Genomic DNA, 24253 nt, shown 5'->3' with positions numbered 1-24253 from the left:
AGAAAAAGACAAAAAGAGAGGTGCGCTTCTAGTGCGGATGGTTCAGACAGGTGAGCCCCTTAGGATAATTAGGTAGGCTTACCAGAAATTGTCATGCTCAGGGCACAACACCTATATCTGCATGTAGTATCGGTGAAGATGAGGTCAGCAGCTCCTGAAGTCCTCTCTGAGTGAGCTAGTCACTCAGCATTTCTGATACATTCTGGAATAATGTGAACCAAAGGCCTGGGACACATAAAAGGAGGACTGGGTTCCGAGCGCTTCCCCTCCTAGTAGAGTACTGAATCTTAGGCAGGCAGATCCATAGAATAAAAAGGGAGTTTATTCGCAACAATAGTTTCGAGTCTTGTGCCAGACTCTTCTTCAGGCATATGACAAGGGGTTCAAACACATACACTTAAAATACCCGGGACCCAAAATGGTTCCGGGTGAAAGGTCACAATGACATTACTCTTAAATTACAAAATATAACATGCAACATAAAAGGTGATAAAAGCATAAGAATATATACATATATAAAAGTTAAGATTAGATGGAGTTTGGTATAAAATTTATATGTTTGCCCATTTGGCAGCGCTGGAGACTCCCGATCAGCGGAGGTTAATCACGGCATCAGAAAGAGGCTGATGCGTGACGCTCGCCATAGCGAGTGATGGGGGTGGATAAAATGTAGCGCATAGTAGACAAAAACTTTTGTGAATGAAGAAAATCAAAATGAGGCTGAGTGGTGGGGGTGGATACAATGTAGCGCATAGTAAGCAAAAAGGAGCAAGATGACATAACCTTTGTGAATGAAGGAAATCAAAACGAGGCTATTCACCAGGGACCTGCAGGGAAAAGCAGGGCTTGCTGACAATCCACTATTCCATATTAGGAACGTAATCCTGATGCACGGGAACACTCTAAGTATACCGATCTCAGTATAGGTAGTGCCCCTGAAGACAATAGGAGTGTATAAAAAGAAGACATTACCCTGATGGTAGTGAAGGTGTTTATCCAAGGTGCTGTTGTGGGAGTAAGAGCATCTGATCCTGTATGGGCTCCGCTGTATAGGGTCATGACTAAAAAAGTCTCAATGAGTAAAAAGGGGGGACTTGAACATGGTGGCAATTGATGAATATTGTCTGTAATAGCAACCAGTCCCACAGTGTAGGTTATATATATGTAAAATATAATAACCAATTGTCACGCTACAGGGAACCGTATGCACCAGTCCACAGTGGACTAATAAGTGATAGTAAACAGGGCAACTGTCCTGGAAGTTGGTGATAATGACAATATGGGAAAATGTTGTTATAATAAAGAAAATATATATAAAGGAATATAAATAGACCGGTAGAGATACAGAGATGGAAATGACTAAATTGGACGGCCGCCGGGGTTTGGATGACAGAGGTGAATGATCGACATCCGAAATTATAGGACTGTTTCAACTATCTCATTTAACCCCTTGGGTGCAACCGTTGACAATTTGTACATCCAATAGATTTCTTTTTTCTTTAAAGTCTCAAAACGGTTAGCACATTCCACTGGAATGTGGTCAATTGGAGTTACCGTGTAAACGTCCTGTTCATCTGGGTGAGTCAGGGCACAGTGTCTTGAGACCCCATGGAGCAGAAACTTTTTCTTGACGTTCTGTCTATGTTTGTTTAAACGGTTTCTGAGAGGTTGTATAGTCCGACCCACATATTGCAAATGGCACTTACATTCCAGGAGATATATAACATAAGAGGAATCACATGTAAGTCTGTATTTGATGTTAAATCTTTCTTGAGTGGTATTGGATACAAAATCCGTCCGCATGTTTTGAATCTCTCTGCAGCACAGACATCTCTTGGCATTGCACCTATACGACCCCATGGACAAAATGGGTTTTCTAGTTATGAATTTGTGCTGCTTTATAATACTGGGTGCCAATATATTTTTTAGGGTGAGTGCCCTTCGATAGGTAATGGGTGGTTTGGTAGGAAGAATTGCACTGAGAGTGGCGTCATTTTGCAAAATGTGCCAATGTTTATTTAGAGTTTTCTTAATCATACTTGCGGAATCACAGAACGTGGTGATAAAATTAAGCCTCTGTGTATCACTCGTATTCTTGGTATTTCTTGGTTTAATACAGTCTCCTTGTGTCTGATCCTTTACTCTATTATAGGCATCACGAACAATAGATTTGGGATACTTCTTCTCTGTGAATCTTTTAGACAAAATCTTTGCTTGTGTGGCAAAGGTGTTATCTTCCGTACAGTTTTTCCTAATTCTCTTGTACTGTCCATATGGCACATTATTCAGCCATTGTTTTTGGTGAGCACTGTTGTATTCCAGGTAACTATTGACGTCTACCTTCTTAAAGTAGGTAGACGTAATATAGTAAGTACCTTTGTGTGCGATATTCAAATCCAAAAAATTGATGTTGTCCTCGCTGTACTCAATAGTAAATTTGATCCCCCAATCATTGGAATTTAGGTTGGCCAAAAATGCCCCTATAGATTCCTCCGGACCCTTCCATAGGAAGAAGAGATCGTCGATATAGCGGCGAAAGAGTTGTATATGCGTAGAAAATTCCGGTGATCCCGTAATGAATTTTTTCTCGAATGCCCCCATGAAAAGGTCGGCATAGGCCGGGGCAACCTTTGACCCCATAGCCGTACCGTTACATTGATGATAAACCTGTTTGTTGTATATTAAGTAATTATTCTCCAATATGAACTTAAGGCCTTTAATGATGAAATTCCTATGATATTCAGTAATGTCAGGATCATTCTCCAAGAATTCTTCCACACATTGGACCCCAATCTCATGGCCAATGTTGGTGTATAACGACGTGACGTCACAGGTTATCAGGTAAACCCCTGGTTCCCATCTGATGGTAAGCAGCTGTTCTATGAGCTGGGTCGAGTCACGGAGATAACTAGGTAGTGATATAACATGTTCTTGTAGATATAAATCAATGTAATGTGACAAATTACTGGTCAAACAATTAGTGTTAGATATTATCGGACGACCCGGTGGTCTGGTGATGGACTTATGGATCTTTGGCAAGAAGTAGAAATAAGGTTTATTATCATTGTTGTACTGTAAGAATTTGTGTTCATGTTTATTTAAAATGCCATCTGAGAGGCCACTGTTTATAAGTTTATTGTATTCTTCTAAGATTCTTTTGTATGGATCTTTTCCAATCTGCTTGTAAAAGTTTTTATCCGACAATATATGGAGGGACTCCTCCTCATAATATTCCAGACTCATGATGACCACCCCACCCCCTTTGTCCGCCGGGCGAACGTCACGCATCAGCTTCTTTCTGATGCCGTGATTAACCTCCGCTGATCGGGAGTCTCCAGCGCTGCCAAATGGGCAAACATATACATTTTATACCAAACTCCATCTAATCTTAACTTTTATATATGTATATATTCTTATGCTTTTATCACCTTTTATGTTGCATGTTATATTTTGTAATTTAAGAGTAATGTCATTGTGACCTTTCACCTGGAACCATTTTGGGTCCCGGGTATTTTAAGTGTATGTGTTTGAACCCCTTGTCATATGCCTGAAGAAGAGTCTGGCACAAGACTCCAAACTATTGTTGCGAATAAACTCCCTTTTTACTCTATGGATCTGCCTGCCTAAGATTCAGTACTCTACTAGAAGGGGAAGCGCCCGGAACCCAGTCCTCCTTTTATGTGTCCCAGGCCTTTGGTTCACATTATTCCAGACTGTATCTTCATTGACTTCGGCAGAGTGCCTGAGGAGAGACACCCATTGAATACCTCAGTCAAGAGGGGAGCTAAAGACTCCTTTAAGGTCCTGTACCACTCGGATGTTAAGCCATCCGGACCTGGCGACTTCTTGGGGGCAAACCCCTCGATCGCCAGTCTCACTTCCTCTTCCCTGATCTCTTCTGCCAAAATGCCAAGAGAGGGGTCTACTCCTGGCTCAGGAAGGGTTTCACCCAGGAAAACCGACATCTTATCTTGATCCAGATCCTTCCTTCCCAAGAGGTGCGAGTAGAAGGATCTGACGACCTCCAAGATCCCTGATCTGGACCGTTTCAGAGATCCTGTACTATCAATCAGTCCTGAAATACCTTTGTAAGGGTCGGGCGAGCGGTACTTCCCGAAATCCCTCTCAAAAACCAAAGATGCTTGCCTATCGTACTGACAACTCATCACCAAGGACTTCACTCTGGAGATATCCTCTCGGCTACCTCCAGTCAAGACGAGAAGCTCGAGTTTCCTCCTCAGACCCTGATACAAGCGATACCTGTTCAGGGACCTGAGGCTCGAGAGCTCGCGGAAGAACCCCGCAACCCGCTTCTTGAATATCTCCCACCACTCTGACTTACTACTACATAGGCCCAGTAAAGGTACCTGACTCTGAAGAAAATCCTCAAAGGACTGTCTTACCTCTGCTTCCTCCAGGAGGGACAAATTCAACTTCCAATAATCTTTACACATCTGAGGGGTCTCTGAAACATTCAGGGAAAACAAAATCATACAGTGGTCAGAGAATTCCACCTCAACCACGGACACTGCGGAAGAGATGGCTTCCTCCTTCAAATAAAACCTGTCTATTCTAGACCTGCAGCTAGCTCGATGAAAGGTGAAACCTGCGTGGCCAGAGGGGCTCCGGATGTGGGCGTCCTGTAGGCAAGCTTCCCTAACTATACTGTTGAGGGCCACACTGTCGTAAGACAGCCGATCATTTGAGCCTCTCCTATCTTGGGATCTTGTGACATTATTGAAATCCCCTCCAAAGATCACTCGCCGACTTGTAAAAAGAAAGGGCTTAATCCTCATAAAGAGATCTTTTCATCCCCACTTTGTTTGTGGGGCATAGATGTTAATAAGCCGGAGTTCTTGTCCTTTCATGAAGACATCTAAGATCAGGCACCTCCCCATTTCTAACTCAATAACCCATCGGCATTCAAGAGGAGTAGTAAAAAGGACCGCCACCCCACTATACAGCTCAGCCGCAAGAGACCAGTGGGAGAGCCCACGCCTCCACTCTCTCCTGGCTTTTACGAGGGAGGCTAGATCTGACAACCTGGTCTCTTGTAAAAAGAAAATGTCGGCTTCAACGCGGCCGAGAAAATCAAAGGCTGCGAATCCAGCAGTATCAGACTTTATGCTGGCACAATTAATAGATGCCAGCGTCAATGGGGTGAGTGCCGCCATCATGGGTGATTGAGTTAGATGGCCTTACCCCCTTATTTTTTCTTGCCCTTCTTCTTCACTGCCTCAACCCCTGAAGAACCTTTGGACCTCTTTTTTGATTCAGAATGATCCATCTGGTTCCCGTCTCCATCTGGCCCTGAGTTATCCTGCCCTCCGAGGAAGAAGCCTCAACAGGACAGGTCCCAGTTTCCCCCAGAGGCTCCCCTCCCTCAGGCACCCCATCCTCACCACCCCCCCCTCCAATGAGGGGGAGGAGATGGTATCAAGGACAAGGTACCTGTATGATAGGTCAATCAGAGGGGGGGGGGCAGGTAAGCCTCCTTTCAGGACCTGGCCTGTAGCACTTGAAACAGGGGGCTGAGACCTCCCCTTTACTACTCTTTTGCCCTTGTCTTTTTTTGGCCTCTCCCTCCCCTCCTCATCCACACTTTCATAGTGGGAGGAATCCAAAAGATCAGCCTCTTTGCCTTCCTCTCTGTGAAGCCTCATCATCTCCTCATCCAGCACATCATCCCCCAGGGTCTCAGCAATATATGGGCTAGGGACAGGAGCAGGGCCAGGAGCTACCCCCGACACCTGGGAACTCTCCAGCTCTTTACTCCTCCTGCGGTTTTCCTTTCGCCTTAGTTTGGCGGGCCCCTTCTTGCTCTTCATTAACCCTGTTGCTCCTTCACCCCTGCCTGTACCCTCCCCAGCGGGGACAAACCCAAAACTCTCCACACGGGTAAAGGCGCTGGGACAACGGCTGAATGGGTGTACTAGGACACCACACAGACGACACCGGATCTGCCTACAGGACATGGCCAGATCACCCGCCCCACCACACAAAGCGCAAACCTGCACCGTGCAGTACAGTGTGCTAAAATGGCTAGGACTACCACACCTGGGGCAGACCTTAGGCTGCCCCTGATAGAAGACTTGGATTCTGTCACGTCTGAGGAAGGCTGCCGATGGAATGTGGGCAACAGTGCTCCCTGAACGCCTAAGTTTGACAGAAAACGTCCAGGCCCCAGACCAGATCCCATGCTCATCTAGATTTTTCTTGGGCATGTCCGTCGCATCAACATACCGACCCAGCCAGGTCATGATGTCATAGCAAGAGAGCGACTCGTTACGGGTCAGAACGGTCACTCTCTTGGACTGGTTCTGCCGGGATATCGCTTTTACAGCGAAATCACGCTAGCCGGGCTCGTCCTGCACCATCTCGTAATTCAACCAGAAAAGTTCAAGACCCTCTGGCCGAACAAAGCTGATGTCGAACTCGGATGAACCATAGGGGTGAATCAGGGCAAAGATGTCACTCACCCTGAACTCCATCTGAAGGAGGAGCTCAACCACTCTCGCCCGAAGTGGGCACGCATCTTTGCCCCTCCAAATCAGACGGGCCACATTCCTACGGTTACTATCCGGCCTGGGTGTCGGGAGGGACCACACCACCTCCCCATTCTGTTCTAGAAAGTCACCCAGACCATGTCTCTCTATCCAGAAAGACAGGTCAACCGAACCCCTTCCTTCTACCTCAATTGACCTATCACCCTTACACAGAGCCTCCAGGAGGCGCTGCTGCAAGTGACCCCCAGAACCAGATGGAGACGGGGACCCCCCTGATTTCCCGGCAGCGATGCTGGCATAGCTTCTAGCAGTCACGACCGGGTGGCAGCTGAACCAGCCCCTACTTCCTCAGAACTCCCAGCAAATCCAGCACCCCCCTTTTGCACATTGCTAACACCCCTCTCTTGCATACAACTAACACCCCTCTCTTGCACACCATTAGCACCCATCTCTTGCACACTGCTAACACTCCTCTCTTGTACAACTCTAGTACCCCACTCTTGCACTCTGCTAACCTTCTCATGCATCATACCATTACCAAAATTTTTATTTTTATTTGCCGAGGATACTTTACTCTCTGTTACACTGCTTCCTTTCACACCATTATCCTGGCTGGACTTTGCTGGGCTTGCCGGGTTGTTTATGTGCGTCACGGGGGTTCGCGCTGCTAGCCCCGCCCCTGATGACAGCCCTTTCGGTTCCGGTGATGTCACTTCCGGTTCTGGTGATGTCGTTTCCGGCAACACTGATGATATCCGATTGGGAACTGCTTCACACTGGGTCCGGACGCACCCCCACCCCTCCTACAACAGCTGATGTGCAGGGATTCCCCTCCCTCACAGGGGAAAGCCCCACAACATCAGTGCAACCTTCAGGAGCCTCCTCACCGGACCTCCCTGCTCCTCCCTACCAGCAGGACAGGCGGGCTCCTTGGCATCTGCAGACATCTTATATCCAGTTTTCACCATGTACCCCCCATTCTGGTCCCGCTTCACAGCACAAGCGGGGTCTGGCAGACTGGGGGGCCCAGCAGCCTGAACCACCTTTTCAGATGGTCCAGACTGCTGGAAAGAAGAAAAAACAAGCCTTGTCATCTCTTCTTTCTTCCTTTTACTTCTCCTCTTCCTCTTGCCCTTCACCTCAGTTTCTGGACCTAAGTGATTTCCAAATGAGAAGTTCTCAAAGTGGGTAGGAGATTCCTGGAGCACAATCGTCTTCAGCAATCCACCACCACTTAACCCATTGATGCTGCTGTTGCTGTTGTCACTGTCGTCCAAACTTTCAGGTAGGGCTACCTGAGCAGAATTTATGTATGCACTTTGTGAAGGGTCCTCCATTTCACTCTCTTCTGCACCACCATCTTCCTTCTCGTTAGCACCTTCCTCAGCACTGTCTTCTCTTTCTCCCCCACCATCCTCCTCTACACCATCCTCCTCTGCATCGTCCTCCTCAGCACTGCTTTCGCTTTGACTGACCTCCCCCTCCTCCTCTCCTTCTGGCCTCTACATGTCTCTAAACCGGTATTCATTAGAGAGTTTTTCCCTAAAAAAAGCCAGCCCCTTCCACGATCTCCATCCTCACTCTTTCTACCTCCTTGGCCTCTTTTTTCAGAGTGCGCACTTTAGCTGCATACACTGACCTCAGATTCCTTGAAATGTTATCAGCCTGGCAAATTTTAATTCCTCCCTTCGGCCATGAAGAGTTTTGCCAAGACGCTCATACTCTGCCATTTTAGCTTGGAGTCGGGACCCGAAAGTGGCCAAAGACTCCCTAGGACCCCTTACCCCCCATTGTTGGGGCTCAGAGGTACCAAGGGAAGTCCCTAATGGTGAAGCCTTCCTGTGCTTTTTCTCACCTCCATGTAGGCCTTTACCTGCAGCCTTGTTTGTAGCCTTGCTTGCAGACATGCTTGCAGCCTCGCGGCTTACACACGTGGACAGGGGAGTGGGCTCCATATTGCTGCGGACCCTGGAGGACCTCCTCACCCCCTCCTGGGAGTTGGCCATTGCAATGTCTCTCCACCCCCCGCCGGCCTAGCACGGGGAGTGGGGCCCGGGGACTCCCTGGGCTTCATGCAGGGAGGCCCTTCCCCGAAGGATGCCACAAACCTGGGGAAGGGCTGATGAAAAATTCTGCTGTTCTCTGGTACTCCTGGAGCACACAAGCACACAACCACACTTCAGCTGGACACACCCTGATTGGGAAGTTTCCAACAGCTGGAGGCATCCTGTTTGGGAATCACTGGTATAAAATACCCCTATGTCCACCCCTATGCAATCCCTAATTCCATCCTCAAATGCGCATGGCGCTCTCTCACTTCGGATCCCTGTCATATTTCAAGGAAACAGTTTAGGGCCACATATGGGGTATTTTCGTACTCGGGAGAAATTGAACTACAATTTTTGTAGATAAAATAAAAAAAATTATACTAAAATGCTGGTGTTGCCCCATATTTTTTTTATCTTCAAAAGCGTTAAAAGGAAAAAAAGACCCCCATAAGCGTTAAAAGGAAAAAAAGACCCCCATAATTTGTAACACATTTTCTCCTAAGTACAGAAATACCCCATATGTGGGTGTAAAATGTTCTGCGGGCGCACAACAAGGCTCAGTAGTGAGAGCGCACTATGTACATTTGAGGCCTTAATTGGTGATTTGCACAGGGGTGGCTGATTTTACAGCGGTTCTGACATAAAAGCAAAAAAAGAAATACCCACATGTGTCCCCATTTTGGAAACTACACCCCTCACGGAACGTAACAAGGGGTATAGTGAGCCTCGTTTAATGAAAATTATTCAAAGTTGGATGGAAAAATAAATAAAAAAATTTCACTAAAATGCTGGTTACCCTAAATCTTCATTTTCACAAGGGAAAATAAGAAAAATCCCCCCAAAATTTGTAACCCCAATTATTTTGAGTAACAACATACCCCATATGTGGATGTAAAGTGCTCTGCAGGCGAACTACAATGCTCAGAAGAGAAGGAGCGCCATTGGGAATTTGAAGAGAAAAAATGTCCGGAATTGAAGGCCACGTGTGTTTACAAAAGCCCCATAGTGCCAGAACAATGCTCACTGTACCCCTTATTACATCACATGAGGGGTGTAGTTTCCAAAATGGGGTCACATGTGGGGGGGGCCCCCACATGTGACCCCATTTTGGAAACTACACCCCTCATGTGATGTAATAAGGGGTACAGTGAGCATTTACACCCCACAGGTGTCTGATAGATTTTTGGAACAGTGGTCCGTGAAAATTAACCCCTTAATGAAAATGGACATAAATGTACGTCATGGTGACGTGGTACTTAGCGCACCATGACATACATTTACGTGCCGACATGATCGCAAGCATCGGAGCGGTGCTCGGCAGGTCTCGGCTGCTTTAATGGCGGACATCAGCGATCGCGCGGATGTCCGCCATTAACCCCTCCGATGCCGTGATCAATACAGATCACGGCATTTGCGGCAGTGCGGTACTTTGAATGGATGATCGGCTCGCTCGCAGCACTGCCGCGGCGATCCAATCATCCAACATGGAGGCCAGAGGTCCCCTCACCTGGCTCCGGCCATCTCCCGGGGTCTTCTGCTCTGGTCTGAGATAGAGCAGACCAGAGCAGAAGATCACCGATAATACTGAGCAGTGCTGTGTCCTATACATAGCACTGCACAGTATTAGCAATCAACTGATTGCAATGAATAGGCCCCTATGGGGACATAAAAAGTGTAAAAAAATAAATAAAAGAAAAACATTTAAAATAAAAAAGTAAAAATTTGAAAAATCCCCTCCCCCAATAAAAAAGTAAAACGTCCATTTTTTCCCATTTTACCCCCTAAAAAGCGTAAAAAAAAATGTATACACATATTTGGTATCGCCGCGTGCGTAAAAGTCTGAACTATTAAAATATATTGTTAATTATCCCGTACGGTGAACATCGTAAACGATAAAAAAAAGAAAAAAGTCTAAAATTGCTGCTTTTTTCACATTTTATTCCCAAAAAAAATTTATAAAAATTAATAAAAAGTAAAACCTAAGCAAAAGTTATACTGATAAAAACTACCGATCATGGCACAAAAAATGAGCCCTCATATCGCCCCATATACGGAAAAATGAGAAAGTTATAGGTGGTCAAAATAGGGCAATTTCAAACATGCTAATTTTGTTAAAATGGTTTGAGATTTTTTTTACGCGGTACAATTATAGAAAAGAATGTAATCATGGGTATCATTTTAATTGTATTGATCCACAGAACTCATTTTTACCGGAAAGTGTACAGCGTGAAAACAAAACCTTCCAAAATTTGTTAAATTGCGGTTTTCTTTTCAATTTTCCCACATAAATAATATTTGTTTGGTTGGGCCGTACATTTTATGGTAAAATAAGTGATGAAATTACAAGTGCAATTGGTGACACAAAAAACAAGCTCTCATATGGGTCTGTGGATGGAAATATAATAGAGTTATGATTTTTAGAAGGCGAGGAGGAAAAACGAAAATGCAAAAATAAAATTGGCCAAAATGGTCCTGGTCCTTAAGGGGTTAAAAAATTATATTTTTCATTTGCACAGCCCACTGTTCCAAAGATCTGTCAAACACCAGTGGGGTTTAAATACTCACTGCACCCCTTATTTTATTCTGCGAGGGGTGTAGTTTCCAAAATGGGCTCACATGGGTCCACTGTTCTGGCAGCACGGGGGGCTATGTAAACACACATGGCCCCCCGACTTTGATTCCAAACAAATTTTCTTTCCAAAAGCTCAATGGCGTCCTCCTCTTCAGAGTACTTGACATCCACACATGGGGTATTTCCATACTCAGAAGATATGGCGTTACAGATTTTGGGGGTCATTTTCTCCTATTACCCCTTGTAAAAATGTAAAATTTGGGGAAAACTGCATTTTAGTGAAAAAAAACGTTTCTTTTCATTTACACATCCAACTTTAACAAAAAGTCGTCAAACACCTGTGAGGTATTATGGCTCACTGTACCCCTTATTACGTTCCTTGAGGGGTGTAGTTTCCAAAATAGTATGCCAGGTGTGTTTTTTTTTTTTTTTTTTTGCTGTTGTGGCAGCATAGTGGCTTCCTAAATGGAACATGCCCCCCAAAAAACCATTTCAGCAAAATTTGCTTTCCAAAAGCCAAATGTGACTCCTTCTCTTCTGAGCACTGTAGTGCGCCAGCAGAGCACTTGACGTCCACAAATTGGGTATTTCCATACTCAGAAGAAATGGTGTTACAGATTTGGGGGTCATTTTCTCCTATTACGCCTTGTAAAAATGTAAAATTTGGGGAAAAACTGCATTTTAGTGAAAAAAAATGTTTTTTTCATTTACACATCCAACTTTAACAAAAAGTCGTCAAACCTGTGAGGTGTTAAGGCTCATTGTACTCCTTGTTACATTCCTTGAGGGGTGTAGTTTCCAAAATAGTATGCCATGTTTTTTTTTTCTTTGCTCTTTTGGCAGCATAGGGACTTCCTAAATGGAACATGCCCCCCAAAAACCATTTCAGCAAAATTTGTTTTCCAAAAGCCAAATGTAACTCCTTCTCTTCTTAGCATTGTAGTGCACCAGCAGAGCACTTGATGTCCAAAATTTTGGGGGGCATTTTCTCCTATTACCCCTTGTAAAAATTGTAAATTTGCAGGAAAACTAGCATTTTAGTAAAAATAAAAATAATAATAATTTGCACATCCAAATTTAGCATAAAAGTTATCAAACACCTGCAGGGTGTGGGGAGGCTCCCTGTAACCCTGGTTACGTTCCTTGAGGAGTATAGCTTCCAAAATAGTATGCAATGTGTTTTTTTTTTCTAGCACCATAGGGGCTTCTTAAATATGACACGCCCCCCAAAAAGCATTTTAGAAAAACTCACTCTCCAAAATCCCACTGCCGCGCCTTCCCTTCTGAGCCCTCTACTGCACTCGCCAAACACTTGAAGAAAGAGGGAAGATGCAGGGAACTTCCAGAGAAAAATGGTGCTTGCGGAGCGGCGCTCACCTCCTGTCAGCCGGCAGCTTAATAAACCGTCAGGATACAGGCTTGTTCATAGAACCATGGAAGATTTTATTTGCAATAGTAAAACAGGAACAACGCGTTTCGAGGGGAGGAGACCCCCTCTTCGTCAGGTTCTGATTAGTAATGGGGCTTGACGTGCCTTTTATGAAAATTAAACAACTTCATAATGAAATACATGCTACAAAAATGAATGACAGATACAAATCATCATCCGTGCGATACAGTAAGTGACAATTTAACATAAAAACATTCTTTCTCTGGTGTGTCTTAAAGGGGTACTCTGCCCCTAGACATCTTATCCCCTATCCCCTACTTGAGAGAAATTGGTTTACACATTTTAGGAAGATTTCTCTCCTTTTACCCCTTGTAAAAATTCAAAAATTGGGCCTACAAGAACATGCCAGTGGAAAAAATGAAGATTTTGAATTTTCTCCTTCAATTTGCTGCTATTCCTGTGAAAGACCTAAAGGGTTAACAAACCTTTTGAATGTCACTTTGAATACTTTGAGGGGTGCAGTTTTTAGAATGGGGTCATTTATGGGGTATTTCTAATATGAAGGCCCTTCAAATCCACTTAAAAAATGAAATGGTTCCTGAAAAATCAGAATGAAAGGAATCTCGGAATCAGAATGAAAGGTAAAAGCATCCCAGAGTTATTAATGCTTAAAGTGACAGTGGTCAGATGTGCAAAAAATGGCCGGGTCCTACACTGAAAATTGGCTGGGTCCTTAAGGGTTTAAGGGGAAATAAAAGTTATGGTGCAAAAAAGACTCCTCTTGATAAAGCCTTAGCGAAAACGTGTTTGGGCTGAAGTGAGGTATTGAATGTGGGGTATGTGGTCCTTTCAGCCTCCACCCCTGTATTGCATAACTATCATTGTATCAGTTGCTGTTGCGCCATTTTTATTCTATTAGACATATTACTTATCTGTACCCTGTTCCAATCTTCCACCTATTATTATGTAGGTTTAGAACTGTTGTTAGGTGCCTTATGCGATATCCTCATCTCTTTGTCTTCTGTAAACCGTCTTCTCACTAATGTTGTTTTAATCTGTTTAATTGTTTTCAGTATTTTTGTAATAAAGATTAATACTTTTTTGAGCAATTTTTCTGGCCTCAAAAGTCCCAATGTGCACTTGTGGCACCGACACAAAACCCTCTACATGAAGCAGTCGGACATCAACATGCAAAAATTTGGAGGAGACTTACTTTCTGAAATGCATCTATGAAATATTGGTCCCTTTGAGAATCTTTGTTTTTGTGTGAGGAATAGTGATGTCGCGAACATAAAATTTTCGGTTTGCGAACCGCGAACGCGAACTTCCGCAAAAGTTTGTGAACCGGCGAACCGCCATTGACTTCAATGGGCAGGCGAATTTTAAAACCCACAGGGACTCTTTCTGGCCACAATAGTGATTTAAAAGTTGTTTCAAGGGGACTAACACCTGGACTGTGGCGTGTCGGAGTGGGATCCATGGCAAAACTCCCATGGAAAATGACATAATTGATGCAGAGTCTAGTTTTAATCCATAAAGGGCATAAATCACCTATTATTCCTAAATGGTTTGGAATAATGCGCTTTAGCCCCCTTTAGGCAGCACATAGAGCCCCCCTTTAGGTATCACATAGTTAGATTCCCCCCCTTAGACTGCACATAGATTTCCCCATATTAGGCAGCACATTGTTAGATCCCCTGTTTAGGCAGCACATAGTTAGAGCGCCCCCTTAAGGAAGCACATAGTGGGATTTGAACCCAAGGCCCCAGCGCTGCAAGGCAGCAGCGCTAACCTCACAGCCACCATTAGCATACATAATATCCACGGTTTTTAACCAAGGCTACTCCTCTTCTCAGTGACAATACCTCCTACCTCCTGTTGCACTGAAGGTCCTTTCTGAAAGGACAGTTGAAGCTCTTCAAAGCCACATTCCTCCTCTGACTCCTCTTCCTCACAATCCTCTTCCAGCATTGCCGCAGGTCCAGCAAGTGATGCTGATAAGGCTGTTTCTGGTGGTGAAGGTGTCCACAACTCTTCCTCTTCTCCTGCTCATCTACTGCACTCTTCGCAGGGCACGCTCCTTTCAGGAAGAAAACAAACGGTATGATGTCGCTGATGATGCCTTCGGTGCGACTGACCAGGTTTGTCACCTCCTCAATAGGACGCATGAGCCTACAGGCATTGTGCATGACCCTCCAGTAACGTGGCAAAAAAATTCCTGCAGATGATGTCCTAGCACCCCGGTCATGCAAATATTCATTGACGGCTTTTTCTTGTTGGAGTAGGCGGTCGAACATTAGGAGTGTTGAATTACAACGTGTCGGGCTGTCACAAATCAAGCGCCTCACTGGCATGTTGTTTCGCTGCTGGATATCTGACAAGTGCGCCATGGCCGTGTAGGAACGCCTGAAATGGCCACACACCTTCCTGGACTACTTCAGGACAGCCTGTAAGCCTGGGTACTTGAGCACAAAGCATTGTACAATCAGATTACACACATGTGCCATGCACGGCACATGTGTCAACGTGCTCAACCTCAATGCCGCCAACAAATTTGTTCCGTTGTAACAAACTACCTTGGTGCGGAGTCAGCCACTGGTCCACCTGTGCGTTCAGGGCCGACAGGAGCGCTGGTGCGGTGTGACTCTCCGCTTTGAGGCAAGTCAACCCCAAGATGGCGTGACACTGCCGTAACCGAAATGTGGAATAGCACCTGGGGACCTCGGGGGTTGCCAGTGATGTGGAGCAAGATGCAGCAGTGGAAGAGGACTCGGCCGAGGATGTTTTGGAAGAGGATGGAGTAGGAGGAGTAGAGGAGGTGACAGCAGGCCTGCCAGCAAGTCGTGGCGGTGTCACCAACTCCTCTGCAGAGCCACGCATTCCATGCTAGGCAGCCGTTACCAGGTTTACCCAATGCGCAGTGTAGGTGATATACCTGCCCTGACCATGCTTTGCAGACCAGGTATCAGTGGTCAGATGGACCCTTGCCCCTACACTGTGTGCCAGACATGCCATAATTTCCTTTTGCACAATGGAGTAAAGGTTGGGGATTGCCTTTTGTGCAAAGGAATTTCAGCCGGGTACCTTCCACTGCGGTGTCCCAATGACTACAAATTTTTTAAAGGCCTTAGACTCCACCAGCTTGTATGGTAAAAGCTGGCGGGCTAGCAGTTCCGACAAGCCAGCTGTCAGACGCCGGGCTAGGGGGTGACTTTGAGACATTGTCTTCTTGCGCTCAAACATCTCCTTGACAGACACCTGACTGTGGGCAGATGAGCAGGAACTGCTCAAGGCGAGAAACGGAGAGGCGGATGGTTGAGAGGGGGCAAGGAGGGCAGCAGTGGTTGACCTGGCTGAAGATGCTGGACCAGGAGGAGGATGGCAGCTTTGACTTTGTGTGCTGCTTGTACTGACGTGTTGATCCCATAGGCGTTTGTGATGTGTCAGAGGCAGACACACAAAAAAAAGCCACACTGCTGAGCTCTGCGATGACGGCATTCTGGTGGTTGCAACAGCATGCATTGATTGGAGTCCTGTCTGACTTACCCCGGGTGCCGATGCATGCTGTCTGACTATGCCACTAGCTCCTTACGACGACCTCCTCCTGCTTCCAACTCGTCTCCTCCTCCTCTCTGTCTCCCCATCTGAACTTTCCCCCTCTTCTTCTCTTCTAGCGGGCACCCATGTGGCATCCACGGACACATCGTCTTCACAACACCTTCACCGCTATCTGACACCTCAAGAAAGGAAGCAGCAGCGGGTACACCATCATCATCACACCGTACGTCCATGTGTGTAATGCTGCCTGACTGAGACATATCCCTGTTAACTACATCCTCTGTTAATAATGGTTGCGCATCACTCATGTCTTCAGACTGATGTGTAAATAACTCCTCTGACGGATCAAGTAAAGCTGCTGCGGTGCTAGTGTTGGTGGTGGGGGCAGACGGGCAAGTGGTAGCATGAGAGGTGCCTGAAGCTAAGCTAGAGGAGGAGAAGGACGGGGCGTCAAGGTTCCGAGCGGAAGCTGTAGTATATTGGGTGTCTTGTAATAGCCAGTCAACTAAGTCCTCAGAACTTTGGGGGTTCAGGTTACGTGGCCTCTGAACACTGGCCATTCTAGGGCCAAAGGGAATCCCAGCACCACGACGGCCCCTGCGGGGTGGCCTTTCTCTGCCTGTCATTTTTTTGGTTAAATTTGCTCAACTGTCACACCTAATGTTATATGCACTAGGGTGACACAATTTGCCCTGCAGGCAAAAAAAAATGGCAACTGTGATGTGAACTGACAGTGACGACTGATTTTATTTAACAGCCAAAAAAGGTATTTTTTTTAAATTTGCACAACTGTCACAACTAATGTGATTTGCACTAGGGTGACACAATTTGTCCTGCAGGCAAATAACTGGCAACTGTGACGTGAACTGACAGTGACGACTGATTTTATTTAACAGCCAAAAAAGGTATTTTTTTATTTTATTTTCACAACTGTCACACCTAATGTGATTTGCACTAGGGTGACACAATTTGCCCTGCAGGCAAAAAAAACTGGCAACTGTGACATGAACTGACAGTGACGACTGATTTTATTTAACAGCCAAAAAAGGTATTTTTTTTTTATTTGCACAAGTGTCACACCTAATGTGATTTGCACTAGGGTGACACAATTTGCCCTGCAGGCAGAAAAAATGGCAACTGTGACGTAAACTGACAGTGACGACTGATTTTATTTAACAGCCAAAAAAGGTATTTTTTTTATTTGCACAACTGTCACACCTAATCTGATTTGCACTAGGGTTACACAATTTGCCCTGCAGGCAAAAAAAAAAGGGCAACTGTGATGTGAACTGACAGTGACGACTGATTTTATTTAACAGCCAAAAAAGTTTTTTTTTATTTGCACAACTATCACACCTAATGTGATTTGCACTAGGGTGACACAATTTGCCCTGCAGACAAAAAAAACTGGCAACTGTGACATGAACTGACAATGACGAATGATTTTATTTAACAGCCAAAAAAGGTATTTTTTTTTAATTTGCACAACTATCACACCTAATGTGATTTGCACTACGGTGACACAATTTGCCCTGCAGGCAAAAAAAACTGGCAACTGTGACATGAACTGACAGTGACGACTGATTTTATTTAACAGCCACAAAAGGTATTTTTTTTTATTTGCACAACTGTCACACCTAATGTGATTTGCACTAGGGTGACACAATTTGCCCTGCAGGCAAAAAAATGGCAACTGTGACGTGAACTGACAGTGACGACTGATTTTATTTAACAGCCAAAAAAGGTATTTTATTTTTATTTGCACAACTGTCACACCTAATGTGATTTGCACTAGTGTGACAATGAGCAAAAAAGCTTGCCAGCGGAGTTCCCCTTTTAAGCAGTGGTCCCCAACCAGGGTGCCTCCAGCTGTTGCAAAACACACAGACTGATATATTTCAGCCCTTTGAATACTGTAGTAGTTAGTTGCTTTAAAGAAAAAAAGCTTGCCAGCGGAGTTCCCCTTTTATGCAGTGGTCCCCAACCAGGGTGCCTCCAGCTGTTTCAAAACACACGGACTGATATCTTTCAGCCCTTTGAATACTGTAGTTGTTAGTTGTTTGAAGGAACTTAAGTTTGATTCTGGAGTACCACTTTTAACCAGCGGTTCCCTCCCAACCAGGACTGATATCTTTCAGCCCTAAAAAGGGCTTTTTTGTGTGCTGTCCTTAAAGCAGATGTTACACTAGTGCTTTAGAAGTAAACTTGACCCTGAATACACCACCTAGCAGCAACCTAGCTATCGCTTTCCCTATACAGCAGGAGCAGCTTCTCTGACCCTCCATTTCCTAAGCCTGCAGCATGCTGAATGAGGCAAAAATGGCGTCCGTGCAAGTAGTAGGAGGGTCTGGTAGGGAGGGACTGCTGCTGATTGGCTGTAATGTGTCTGCTGACTCTGACTCACAGGGTCAAAGTTTACTGCAATGTTAAAGTATAGGGGGCGGATCGAACTTCACATATGTTCGCCCGGTGATGCGAATGCGAACATGCTAAATTCGCCGGGAATTGTTCGCCGGCGAACAATTTGCGTCATCCCTAGTGAGGAATGTCTTTGTGAAATGTTTTGTAGAAGGGTTTTGTAAATAGGAGCTGGAGCATGTCTTTCGCCTTCTACATCGGTAGGGGTTTCGTTGCCTTCAATTAAGATTGGCTCCTCCAAGATTGTTGGGTCTGCAGTATTGGAAGTTGTTCTATAAAAGAAAAAAATATTGGAAATTGCATAAATTAAATCTTACAGTTGCCCATATCAACACTTGTTGATTTCAACATTTAAAATGTACTCTTGTATTGAATGGGGCAATGTTTACTTGGTGTTGACAACTGCAGGAGACATACAAGTACACATGTTGGAAAATATTGGTTGGAACGCTGTGAACATGTAGGAAAACATTGGTTGGAAATCAAAAAGAGCACACTTTTTGATCATTGAAGCCCGAACTGTGGTCCGAGAGATGTTTCAAAAAATCCAAGCATGACTAGACAGCTGTTTGCAGTCTTGCAATGCTCAGCTGTAAAAAGCATAATTGGATTTGTATTTTTGAAACATCTGGAGGGCCACAGATTGCACATCACTGGTTTAGATCCTAAGCAGAATGGGTGAGATTTATCTAAACCTGGGCAGAGGGAGAATTGCCTAGTTGACCATAGAAAACAATCAAGATGGCTTCATAAAAAAAATGCAAATGTGAACGTCATACTTATGCTCATAATTCTAGCACCTTATTCAGAAAGGCCAGTCTGGTTGCATGATTGTAAGTTTTTTATTTGCACCTGACCCGCTAGGCATATTAGCATCTCGCTTGAACTTGAAAAATTTTCCCTGACCGACCTCCATCGTTTCTGTACCAGGATAGCTAAGGACTGTTATGCCGAGCGCTCCGGGTCCCTGCTCCTCCCCGGAGTGCTCACGGCGTCTCTCTCCCTGCAGCGCCCCGGTCAGACCCGCTGACCGGGAGCGCTGCACTGACATATCCGGCGGGGATGCGATTCGCATAGCGGGACGCGCCAGCTCGCGAATCGCATCCCAAGTCACTTACCCGTCCTGGTCCCCTGCTGTCATGTGCTGGCGCGCACGGCTCCGCTCTCTAGGGCGCGCGCGCCAGCTCTCTGAGACTTAAAGGGCCAGTGCACCAATGATTGGTGCCTGGCCCAATTAGCCTAATTAGCTTCCACCTGTTCCCTGGCTATATCACCTCACTTCCCCTGCACTCCCTTGCCGGATCTTGTTGCCTTGTGCCAGTGAAAGCATTTAGTGTTGTCCAAGCCTGTGTTACCTGATCTCCTGCTATCCATTTTGACTACGAACCTTGCCGCCTGCCCCGACCTTCTGCTACGTCTGACCTTGCCTCTGCCTTGTCCTTCTGTCCCATGCCTTCTCAGCAGTCAGCGAGGTTGAGCCGTTGCTAGTGGATACAACCTGGTTGCTACCGCCGCAGCAAGACCATCCCGCTTTGCGGCGGACTCTGGTGAACACCAGTAGCCTCTTAGAACCGGTCCACCGGCACGGTCCACGCCAATCCCTCGCTGACACAGTGGATCCACTACCAGCTAGCCGAATCGTGACAGTAGATCCGGCCATGGATCCCGCTGAGGTGCAGCTGCCAAGTCTCGCTGACCTTACCACGTTGGTCGCTCAGCAATCGCAGCAAATTGCCCAACAAGGACAGCAGCTGTCGCAGTTGACCGCCACGTTACAGCAACTTCTGCCACTGCTACAGCAGCAACCATCTCCTCCGCCAGCTCCTGCACCTCCTCCGCAGCGAGTGGCCGCTCCTAGCATCCGCTTGTCCCTGCCGGACAAATTTGATGGGGACTCTAGACTCTGCCGTGGATTTTTGTCTCAATGTTCCCTGCATATGGAGATGTTGTCGGACCTATTTCCTACAGAATGGTCTAAGGTGGCGTTCGTAGTGAGCCTTCTTTCTGGAAAGGCCTTGTCTTGGGCCACACCGCTCTGGGACCGCAATGATCCTGCCACAGCCACAGTCCAGTCCTTCTTCGCTGAAGTCCGTAGTGTCTTCGAGGAACCAGCCCGAGCTTCTTCTGCCGAGACTGCCCTGCTGAACCTGGTCCAGGGTAATTCTTCAGTAGGCGAGTACGCCATCCGATTTCGTACTCTCGCTTCCAAATTATCTTGGAATAACGAGGCTCTCTGCGCGACCTTTAAAAAAGGCCTATCCAGTAACATCAAGGATGTGCTGGCCGCACGAGAGATTCCTGCCAACCTGCAAGAACTTATCCATTTGGCCACCCACATTGACATGCGTTTTTCTGAGAGACACCAGGAGCTCCGCCAGGAAAAAGACCTAGATCTCTGGGCACCTCTCCCACAGTATCCTTAGCAATCTACGCCTGTGCCTCCCGCCGAGGAGGCCATGCAAGTGGATCGGTCTCGCCTGACCCAGGAAGAGAGGAATCGCCGTAGGGAAGAAAATCTTTGTCTGTACTGTGCCAGTACCGAACATTTCTTGGTGGATTGCCCTATTCGTCCTCCACGTCTAGGTAACGCACGCACGCACCCAGCTCACGTGGGTGTGGCGTCTCTTGGTTCGAAGTCTGCTTCTCCACGTCTCACGGTGCCCGTGCGGATTTCTCCTTCTGCCAACTCCTCCTTCTCAGCCGTGGCCTGCTTGGACTCTGGTGCCTCTGGGAATTTTATTCTGGAGTCTTTGGTGAATAAGTTCTGCATCCCGGTGACCCGTCTCGTCAAGCCGCTCTACATTTCCGCGGTCAACGGAGTTAGATTGGATTGCACCGTGCGTTACCGCACAAAACCCCTCATAATGTGCATTGGACCCCATCACGAAAAGATTGAATTTTTCGTCCTTCCCAATTCCACCTCTGAAGTCCTCCTCGGTCTGCCATGGCTCCAGCTTCATTCTCCCACCCTTGACTGGACCACCGGGGAGATCAAGAATTGGGGCTCTGCTTGCCACAAGAAATGCCTCTCCTCCCCTCCCAGTCCCGTCAGGCAAGCCTCAGTGCCTCCTCCTACACCTGGTCTCCCCAAGGCTTATCAGGACTGTGACTTGCCTCCTCGTGGCCCCCGTCCTGGTGACACCCTGCCCCGTGCCAAGCTTCACCCTCTGCCCTCCCTCCCCATTCCCACTCCTGCTGTACTGCCTGCCTTTGAGGAAACCCTACATTCACTCCCGGTGTCCTCGTCCCATGTGAAGCAGTTGCCGGACAAAAAAAGGGGGAGACCTAAGGGGGGAGTACTGTTACGCCGAGCGCTCCTGGTCCCTGCTCCTCCCCGGAGCGCTCACGGCGTCTCTCTCCCTGCAGCGCCCCGGTCAGACCCGCTGACCGGGAGCGCTGCACTGACATTGCCGGCGGGATGCGATTCGCATAGCGGGATGCGCCCGCTCGCGAATCGCATCCCAAGTCACTTACCCGTCCCGGTCCCCGGCTGTCATGTGCTGGCGCGCGCGGCTCCGCTCTCTAGGGCGCGCGCGCCAGCTCTCTGAGACTTAAAGAGCCAGTGCACCAATGATTGGTGCCTGGCCCAATTAGCCTGATTAGCTTCCACCTGTTCCCTGGCTATATCACTTCACTTCCCCTGCACTCCCTTGCCGGATCTTGTTGCCTTGTGCTAGTGAAAGTGTTTAGTGTTGTCCAAGCCTGTGTTACCTGATCTCCTGCTATCCATTTTGACTACGAACCTTGCCGCCTGCCCCGACCTTCTGCTACGTCTGACCTTGCCTCTGCCTTGTCCTTCTGTCCCACGTCTTCTCAGCAGTCAGCGAGGTTGAGCCGTTGCTAGTGGATACGACCTGGTTGCTACCGCCGCAGCAAGACCATCCCGCTCTGGTGAACACCAGTAGCCTCTTAGAATCGGTCCACCGACACGGTCCACGCCAATCCCTCGCTGACACAGTGGATCCACTACCAGCTAGCCGAATCGTGACAAGGACAATGTGCAGAGAAATAAAAAACATACATAAAAAAAAGTTCAACCAGGTAAACAAAGACATAGATTGTTTGTAACCTATATCATCTTCTGTCCGATCGGTGTTTGATAGCTCCAAGCCTGAAATCCAGCTCAGCGGAGCTATTCGGGATCGCCACGGTGAAATCGCGGCATCCCAAACAGCTGACAGGACAGCAGGAGGTGTCTTACCTTACACTCCAGGCTGTCCAATCAGCGTTTGACTGCTCCAAGCCTGAAATCCAGGCTTGACTAATCAAACGCAGAAAATACTGATCAATGCATTCCTATGGAAATGCATTCAACAGTGTAGGAGATGAGTGCATGCAGTTTTATAGCCACTAGAGGGGGCTATAACACTGCATAAAAAAAGTAAAAAAAATAAAAAAAAAGTTAATAAATGTGATTTAACCCCTTCCCTAATAAAAATCCGAATCACCCCTGTTACGTCGAGCACTCCGGGTCCCTGCTCCTCCCCGGAGCGCTCACGGCGTTCTCCTCTCTGCAGCGCCCCGGTCAGACCCGCTGACCGGGAGCGCTGCACTGTCTATGTCGGCGGGGATGCGATCCGCGTAGCGGGACGCGCCCGCCCGCGGGTTGCATCCCAGTCCACTCACCTGTCCCGTTCCCCAGCTGTCACGTCCCGGCACGCGCGGCCCCACTCTAGAGGGCGCGGGCGCGCGCGCGCCGGCTCTCTCGGATTTAAAGGGCCAGTGCACCACTAATTAGTGCCTGGCCCAATCAGTGTCAATCACTTCCATTGATATAAAAACCCACTTCCCCTTCCTGTCCCTGCCGGATCTTGTTGCCTTAGTGCCCTGAGAAAGTGTTTTAGAATGTTCCTAAGCCTGTGTACCCAGACCTTCTGCTGTTGCCCCTGACTATGAATCTTGCTGCCTGCCCTGACCTTCTACTACGTCCGACCCTGCTCTTGCCTTGTCCCTGTGTACCGCGCCTGCCTCAGCTGTCAGTGGGGTTAAGTCGCTATCGGGTGGAACGACCTGGGAGTTACCTGCTGCTGCAAGTCCATCCCACTTTGCGGCGGGCTCTGGTGAAAACCAGTAACCCCTTAGATTCCGTTCCCCTGGTACGGCTCACGCCATCACCTCACTGATACAGAGGATCCACTTCCAGTGTCCTCGCTGCATACCAGTTCGGATCCTGACAACCCCCCATTTCGTGCATGTAGTTATGATTTTTTCCAGAAGTACAAAAAAATCAATCCTACAAGAGTAGGGTATCATTTTAATCGTATGGACCTACATAATAAGCATAAGGTGTCACTTTAACCGAAAAATGTACTGCGTAGAAACGGAAGCCCCCAAAAGTTACAATGTTGTGTTTTTTCTTACATTTTGTCACACAATGATTTTTTTCTCGTTTCGGCATAGATTTTTGGGTAAAATGAGTGATGTCATTACAAAGTAGAATTGGTGATGCAAAAAAAAAAGCCATCCTTAAATTGTAAGGAGGAAAAAACGAAAGTGCAAAAACTGAAAAACCCTTTGTCCTTAAGGGGTTAATAGATTTATAACTAACAAGGATAAGTTGGCCAGCACATACTGATACCGAAGCTACTGCATGGACCTGGCATACAGGTGCACACTGCTAGGCTGAATATACATAAACAGGAGAATACAGCAGCACACTGCTAGCACACAGATACAGATAAAACATGAAATGCTATATTGCTACAATGCAAAAAAATTATAAAATGAGGTACCTAGCTCATTTCGGTATCAGTATGTGCTG

This window comes from Hyla sarda, chromosome 8 (assembly GCF_029499605.1).
Source record: "Hyla sarda isolate aHylSar1 chromosome 8, aHylSar1.hap1, whole genome shotgun sequence".
Taxonomy (NCBI): Eukaryota; Metazoa; Chordata; class Amphibia; order Anura; family Hylidae; genus Hyla; species Hyla sarda.
Note: the sequence above shows the minus strand (reverse complement) of the source record.